The sequence below is a fragment of the Notothenia coriiceps genome, unplaced genomic scaffold, assembly GCF_000735185.1.
Source record: "Notothenia coriiceps isolate Sejong01 unplaced genomic scaffold, NC01 NC01_scaffold00030216, whole genome shotgun sequence".
In the NCBI taxonomy this organism is placed as follows: domain Eukaryota; kingdom Metazoa; phylum Chordata; class Actinopteri; order Perciformes; family Nototheniidae; genus Notothenia; species Notothenia coriiceps.
The window spans coordinates 61561-70130 of NW_011362917.1; the positions used below are offsets into that span (position 1 = coordinate 61561).

The 8570-nt window shown below is 39.5% G+C and overlaps 1 long non-coding RNA gene across 1 annotated transcript; it reads left to right on the top strand.

Moving 5' to 3' along the window:
* The first annotated feature begins 5230 nt into the window (after positions 1-5230).
* On the top strand, positions 5231-8279 carry LOC104959410 (uncharacterized). The gene is made up of 3 exons (XR_799859.1): positions 5231-5381; positions 7552-7693; positions 8171-8279. It is a non-coding gene; the product is annotated as an uncharacterized lncRNA (long non-coding RNA).
* The last annotated feature ends 291 nt before the right edge of the window (positions 8280-8570 follow it).

The window sequence follows — 8570 nt, forward strand, 5'->3', positions numbered from 1 at the left end:
CTTACGCAATTCACGAGAGTCGTACACCTCTGTTTCCTTAAAGTACGTCTACACAGGAGCGTTGCACCCACGTGCACGATCCTTCTTCGTGTCAGTCTAACACTAGAGACGGATCTACTCGACTAACTGCATGAACATTGATCGAACATTGATGTTTTATCAGGTAAAAATTAAATTTATATTCTCACCGCGGCACGGGGGAAAAAAAGTTCGGTTCTTGCCGTAAGAGAATCAGCTTTTTATGTACTACGAGTTAGGTCGTCGCGGTCTTAGTACTTTCGTCATAAATAAATGGGAGTGTTTTCTTTTTTTATCTTTACTTTTTTTTTTTTTTAGACCCCCACCGCGGTCAATTGGGGTTCCCNCACAGTTTAGGTACATTTAGGTCACTGCACTTTGGACTTAGTATAAAACAGATACATACCTTCTGAAGATCCTTATATTTTTGGATAATGTCTGTGGATGACGATGACTCCGGCCTTGGTTTTTTGCTTGGTCTCTCCTGAGAACAGACAACAACATATATAAATATTTGTTTTTGTGTGTGGTTGTGTGTGTCTTCATAAAGTGGTGGTGTTTCGATTTTGAATCTCTGACTGTTCCACGTCGTCGTCCTCCTCCAGAAAAGGCCTCCTTTCTTTGCCCTCTTGCCTTTTCCCATCGGCCCGGATTGTTCCAAAGGTTCTTTACCTTCAACCAGCCGGTTCCTCATCTTGAGGAGTGCACCTTTTTCATCTATTGGAAGCAACAAAGATATTCAGCCTATTACTTTGTACAATCCATATATATATATAATCCATATATATATATATATAGGGTACATCAACATATAGGGTACATCAACATTTGTATGTGAGTCACATTGTCTGCTTACATGACAATATGTTGGTAATGATACTCTGTATAGGAAAATATAACATATGGGTAAGCAGACAATGTGACTCACATACAAATGTTGATGTACCCTATATGTTNAAAGGATCGTTGCGATCTTCTTCGCCCTTCGCGCTCGCTTCAACCCGTGGCGCGTGCAGTGGTGAGTGGTCGATGGGAGTCGCCGTTCTTATTTGGCACGGGACCTTTTTCAAGAAATTAAAACAAGAGTAAGTGTTTTCTCTCTTGGACTCTTACATGTTTCTATTAACAAGTCTACATCCATCTATAAGGGTCCTGAAAGTTTTGCCAATGGCCTCCTGGGCATACCTCGTGTTGAACACTGTCTCATTTCCTGCCCAAAAGGAAGAAGTATAACCTGCTGCCTACTTGACGGTTATATATTCTGCATAAAGGTAAAACCCACCCAAAAACAAGAGTGTAATGACATAAAGTTGCTTAATATCGTCATCATATGATGTTGTAAAACTTGCAAAAAATCTACATGTACATATCTAAGTGAGCACATATGACGGTAATAAAAGGATAAAACTATCGTATCATCGGTTATACATGTTTATGCAATATTTTTGATAATTTAGTTATAACTGAGATTTATTCGAACCTGTAGCCGATATGTCATATTGGTTGGGATCGAAAAAACGACTCTACGGGTTAATTTTACCGGGTGTAAGTTTACACACACATATTTACAGACACATTGTCCGAAAACACACTAAAATAGTTAAATGTCTGAGACTGAAGTAGGTCACTACTTCGAACGTTAACTTCTAGCTTACTTCTTATCGCTCACCCACTGCTTCATATACACTGTAAGTATGTCACTGCTACTCAACACCATATGTATCATCTAAAGTAATTTTATAGTCATAAGTAATGTATACTATTGCAATAACACATCCGGAATAACGTAAATTGAGTCCGACTAGTGGTAAGACCGCCCTGTAGTCTAACTGTTTCCCCTCCTGGGTGTAGTACTTTACCATCATCAAAAACGTTTAAACTGCACTAGGTGTCTGAATTCTTTTACCCTGAGTGACCATTGAATTGATCTGAGGACGAATGAACCCAGTGACTAATTAAAAACATTACGTAACCGGTGACACGTGAACGTGTTCCAGTAGCAAACAGGCAGTTAAGGCGTGACAAGAAACATAGGACAAACTTACGAGAAAAATACTACGACAGAGTCCTTATCGGGGTAGAAAAAAATAACTTAATTAAACTAAAGTGAAAAGACCAGAGAGTCTAACCTGCTACTGCCCATCTCTACCGACCGTCTGCTGCTTCGCTTGTCTAGTTGTTGTACTTTTAACCATGTTGTAGTTGTACGTCCCTAACAAAATGAATAATTTTTCTCTTTTACATAAGACAATTTTAGGTAACTGGAAACGATGTAATGTCCATCGTCATTGTCTCGTTGTGTGAAAAGATACTACTATTCTTTGATCTCAAATAGGCTGTGTTTTATTCAACCCAATGTTTACTAAATTGTTTCTACACTAGTCCCAATAAAATATTGAATATCAAGTCTGAATAAGAACATACGTGTATACCTGAAAGTGGGCGTTACGATGAAAAGGGTAAATTATATAAAACAACGACGACGATTGGGACAAGGGCATACCCGTAGTTAATTTCTAGGTAGAATAAAGAGTATCGAAACGACCGAGAGCAGACCTCCAGTAGTCTCCTGCCTCCCAACATCTAGGATTGATACTTTACCAAAAATATTAAACGTCAGGCGAAACAAGGTCTTTCTGTTTGACACAACGTTTTACATAACATTTTCATTTCTAGAGTTTATTTACCACACATAACTGTACACTCCCCTGTAGTACGATTTACATAACGTTAACTTGTACCCCCATTCGATATACACTACTTCCCGTTTACAACTCCCGACGTGCTTTGACAAACTCTTGAGCTAAAACAGACGTGTATATACTCTAACATTTACACAAACTAAGATACACTAATACACACAACAAATATTGAGTGACAACTTAGTAATTGACATGAAAACATTACGTAAACACAGAGAGAACCACTGACCCATTTAGACAGTACCTATTAAAAGATTTATACCCCTTTCATTTTTGGGTGACCGCAGTGCCAACTGCAATCTCCGGATTGTAATCACTTTGTTGCCACTACTTAGAGCTACTTTTGAACACAAAAATGTACGGGCTCTGAATTTAGCAATGATACAATCGAAGTTGGCCGGTTAAATTTAATTGAGGGGGAGTACGATCCTGAATTGGACAAGGAGTATCTTGTCTGGTGGCCCCAAAATGGGAAAAAGATGGCTTGGACTGCGAAAGTGTTATCAACTGACGGTGAATTTGCATATTTAAATAGATCATACATTTACAGTTTATCATTATTATTATTAACAGTTGTTAGGCCTATGTTTTATTTGTTAAAATATAGCAGTGGCGGCTGGTCAATAGAGGTGCTATGGACAGTTTTATATTTATAATAAGTACAATACTGTTTAGTATATCAAATCTAAACCGTTATATGTTTCATTAGAATCATTACCCTCTCTCGTCTGGGAATTAAGCACCCCAGCGCAGCTGCAGCCAACCGCTGACCGTTGCTACCCGAAAAATATGGCAGCACATTTCAGCCAATCAGCGTCCTCAGATCTGTTAAATGAAAGGCGCTCTAAGTTATTATTATTAAAAAAAAAAATAGTGTTTTTTATCTAAGAAAGTGTCGCTCATTGGAAACAGTAATTAGTAAAAATATACTTACATTCTTCAGAAAGATGATATCAAAAAAGCAGCCCTCCATAGTTAATTATCCTTCAGGTATAGCTCTCAGTTTCAAAAAGGTTGCAGACCCCTGGTATAAAATATGCCCCCATCCCCCCCATCTTCCACAGCCCCACCTAAAATATGTTTCACCAACTGCCACTAATAAATAGTTTAAATCACCTGGGCCCAGGAGTTCAAAACTTTTAATCTCAATCAGATCCGATCAGATTTTGAAATCCCATTTTTTGTGATCCAGGATCAGACAAATCGGCCAAATGTTGTCCCTGGAGTTCAAAGCAATTCAGGATAGGATCACCCTGATCCAGAATACGATTTTTCAAGATGACTAGATCCTGAATATCAGTGCTTTAATCCAGCGGTCCCCAACCTTTTTTGCGCCACGGACCGGCTTAATGTCAGACAAATTTTCACGGACCGGCCTTTAAGGTGTGGCGGATAAATACAACAAAATAAAATGACAAGACNAATTGTACCTTTACTCAAAAAGATATTTCTAGACATTGACATTCTACACAGAAGATAAAACACATTAAAAAGAACAAGATGTTTTAGATGTCTTCCTCATTGACAGCTTCATATATTCTTGCACATGTGCAAAGGTCAACTCAAAGAATGGTTGAGAAACAAACAGACGTGCAATCACCGCTAAATGCACTTTAACACAGGGGTATCTCCTCTTGTATTATCTCTTGCACTTAATATGTCGTTGCTGCTATAGTGTACTGCCATGTGGTAAATGCTTGTGTGTGCTGCTCTTGCTCTTTTGCATATCATGTATTTATTTTTTGCTATGTTTACAAATGTCATGTTCTTTTATGTTGTATGTCAGGGACTACGGATGGAAATTAGCTCAAAGCTAAAATCCGGCATATTTACACTTGAATCATTATTTGTCTAAACAAGTGTTCGTTAATGTGCATTGTCCCTATTCAAATAAACGATTAAATGAAAAAAATGGAAAGAGTATAGCTTATTGCTTAACAATCAGCAGAACTATCTGAAAAAGACATCGAGACCGTGGAACATATTTTCTTCCAGTGTGAGCATTTTCCACAATTTTGGCTTGCATTATAGAGTTGGCCATATTTTCATATACATTTCAAAAAGGTATATCAGTTAACTTCACCAAACTAATTTAATGTCAATCAAAGATGGAGTATTTTTAAAATAAAAAAATGAGGAATTTGTGGTTTACAATTTGATCTCTTTAAGTAGACACTTCATACATAAATGCAAATATCTTAAGGTTAAGCTCAACTTTACTGCATTGAAGCAAAATCACTTCATTACATAAAGGAAAGAAACGCACAGAAACTTTTCTTATTATTTGACTTATTTATTCCTCTGTTGATAATGATGTTTGTTTTTTCGGTTTTGTAATCTATAATTTTTCTAAGATGTACACACTTATTTAGTCTATTCGACGTACAATAAGTGCCTTAAAGGTTTGTTAATGACTATTGATTAATAAAGTTATTTTTAAATCTGCGGGAATATCGCGAGAGTGGCGCTGGTTTCCATGGAGACGACAGCTCAATACAAACGCTCTGAGCACGGAGAGAGGAGCGTGAAGTGCTTAAATACTTAAACATACATTTTTGTTTTATAAGATGACATTTCATGATAATAAAGCCGGCAGAATTGGAAACGGGTAAGATTGATAGTGCTGATACAGGCTGGTAAACCGAAGGAGAGTGACGGGAGGTGAGTTAATGTCCTCACAGTGTGTATAGTTAATGTGCTGTGACGTTAACGCGATGTTACCGACACAGCACTTTCACGTTTACTTACTTTCAATTAAATCCTGGTGACATTTACTAAACTGGTGCAGAAACCTTTTAAGTAAGTCAACGTTACTTTAGCAGTAGTTTAATACATTTTATATTGACTTCTTCCTGTAGCCCTTAGCTGTACAGCCACACGCAGTGTGTAAAGTAACTAAGTAGGCTACATTTACTAAGTAGCCTACTGTTCGTATACTTTTGGAGTAGCCTACTTGTACTTTACTTGAGTATTTGCATTTTGTGCTACTTATAGCCTACTCCACTACAATTCAGAGGTAAATATTGTAGCCTACTTTTACTCCACTACATCTTAGTTACTTTGTAGATATGGATTAATTATAACAATATGATCAACATTTAAATTATACCTTAGTTACACCTGGATTAAATTGACATGCTACCCAGCTGTAAATAAAGTGATTCAAATTAGTTCCACTTTTACCAAGTATGAATAATTGATAAACACATTAATTACATGAATAATTATAATCAAAACATAATATACACGATTCTCAAATGGGCAAATCTGCACAATGAGTACTTATGGTACTCTAAATATATTTCAATGCTAATAATGTTGTACTTGTATTTGAGTCACATTTTGAATGCAGGACTTTTACTTGTAACAGAGTATTCCTATGGTACTTCTATTTTACTTCTGAGTACTCCTGTCACCTTGAAAACTGCAGACATATTGATTTGGAGGTATACAAGTATTTTTTTCAAGTGTACATTTGTGATACTGTCCTGACCGTTTTTATGAATTGATCCAAATTCACTTTGTTTAATTATTGTTTTGTTGACTTCTAAGTGACATAGGTAGCATGTGTCAAGGTGTGTGTGCATTTAGCACAAGGTGTTATGTCACAGCTGAGTGGGGACATTGTTGTCCTTACCTAGTGAGCCATGTCATGATAGACCACACGACAGCATAAAGTAAACACAATATTTTAAAGGATATTTAACCCAAATACAAATGTATGTTGCTTTTTTGAAAAATGTTTCATATATACTGTAGCTCCTAGCAGGTGAAATGTCAGTGTCTTTTTTAAGAAGCTCCCCACCTTGAGCAAATCAGAAGCTAATCACCTCCCCCTGATGTGACTCTGCAATCAGCTCGGTTGCCAGCAGGTGCGGCTGTCTGGCTTTTTCTGTAAAACAATATATGCTGCCTTACTGGCTAATTTACTTAATTGGCTTTTACTGCCATAGAAGAGTTGCCAGCTATTTGTCAAGCATATAAGAGACTATTTACACGAGAACCCAAACGAAACGCAAACACACCGAATTCGATATCAAAAAAGTCTTCCGTTCACACGGATACGGCTCAACAAACGTGTCCCTTCACACAAGACCGATCGACCTTATTATACATCCATGCGATCGACCCGCTGGAGACGCTGTAGTACATATGCCGGGCCTGTAAGTGGCGCTGTACTTCCGCCACAAAATACACCAAAAGCAGCGAAGAAGACCCCCGAGCATGGTTGCCATGGTTGCCTGGTTGCCCTTCTGTTTATTCTCCGCGGTGGATTTAGCAACATGTAGTTCATGTAGTTCTCCATGTCCACTTGTTGCTGATGGTTGTGGTAGAGCAGCTGTAGATTGTGCACTAACATCTGTAGCATGGTGTTCAGTAGCTACTGACCATGCTACAGCAGTGAGCAGCAGAGGTGGGGAGAGGCGGGGCTATGGCTTCATCGTTATCAGGAAATGATCGTATAGGGCGTACACACGGAGCCGTTTGGCCCCCCAGAGCATTCCGTTTGCAGATCTATCCACCTTGGGACCCGTTATCGTTTTAGGGGTCCGTTTCCGCGGTTCCGTTACGGCCTTGTGTGAACGAACGGGCTATACCAAAGAGAAAAGTAGCGGATACAACCCATTTCTATCCCGTGTAAACAGCACCTAAGTCTGTCAGATACAATTTAAACACACAGGATCGCTTTTTTTTTAACTGCCTCTTATACATTTGGCCAAATATGTCCTTGCCTTTTCATCGCAGCTGTATTCATTTATGGCAGTGAGTGATTTTGCCCGGAGCAGCATGATAGCCCGTTTTATGCCATTACTGTTGCTTTTTATTGCAGAAGAGATTCTTCGTAAAATAGAAAGAAGCACATCGTGAGACGCAGGAGGAATACCTGAGCCCTCGGAAAGAAGAGAGATGAATTTAAATGACTTTGTGGTGCTTCCTAACAACACGGCCAAATCCGTCAAGCTCAATGCCAGGTAAGATGAGATACGATCAATGATGTGATTTAGGGCATTTGGTCGAAGCCCATTAGAGTTACTTGGCGGCCATACTGTTTCCATCTCTTCCCATTCAAATTCCACCCACAGAGCATTTCACAAAATGCAGTTTCAGGCCAGATAAGCCATGCGACCTGGGCTCTGATCATTCTCAGAGCAGGGTATTTGTTTTCTACATAATGCCCCAGTGCAAAATTGAGTCCAATCTCCCACAAAGTTTCTCATTTGCCAACAGGTAATGGACTGGATTGATGTCTGGCTTGGTGGTTCCCTGATCCAGTGACTAATTGATTAAAGTATTGATCAGTCATGGCAACAGGGATCTGCCAGTGCAGTAGATGAATAGAACATATTGATGAAAGCCCGGCCGTCCAATCTGACGGAGTAGGTCATTTGTATGATTGATCGTTGTTGATTGATTGCACATATGTGAGTGTGTGTTTGATGTTGCCGTAGGAACCTGCAAGTGCTACAGATGGAGACGGTGTCGCTGGCCCACGAGAGCAAAGAGATGGAGGAGAAACTGCAACAGCTGAAGGAGAGCATGAGTAAAGAGAAGGAGGAGAGAGGGTGAGTTAATAGCCTCATCCCAATACCCCTCCTCGACTCCTCTCTTCCCCTCCTCCGGGACTTGACCCGGAATTCGATCAAGACACGCCATTTTGAAGGACGTCCCAATAGCTGAAATGCACACGGAGGAGTCGAGGAGGGGTGAGGGAGGAGGGGTGCGGGAGGAGACGAAAGGGAGGATACACGCGAGCAGACTACGCGGAAGTGTTTTCACTACTCGCGTATAAAAGCCCCGCCCCCACCTTCACAGCTGGTCGATTTCAACAGAGGAAAACCCACAACTGGA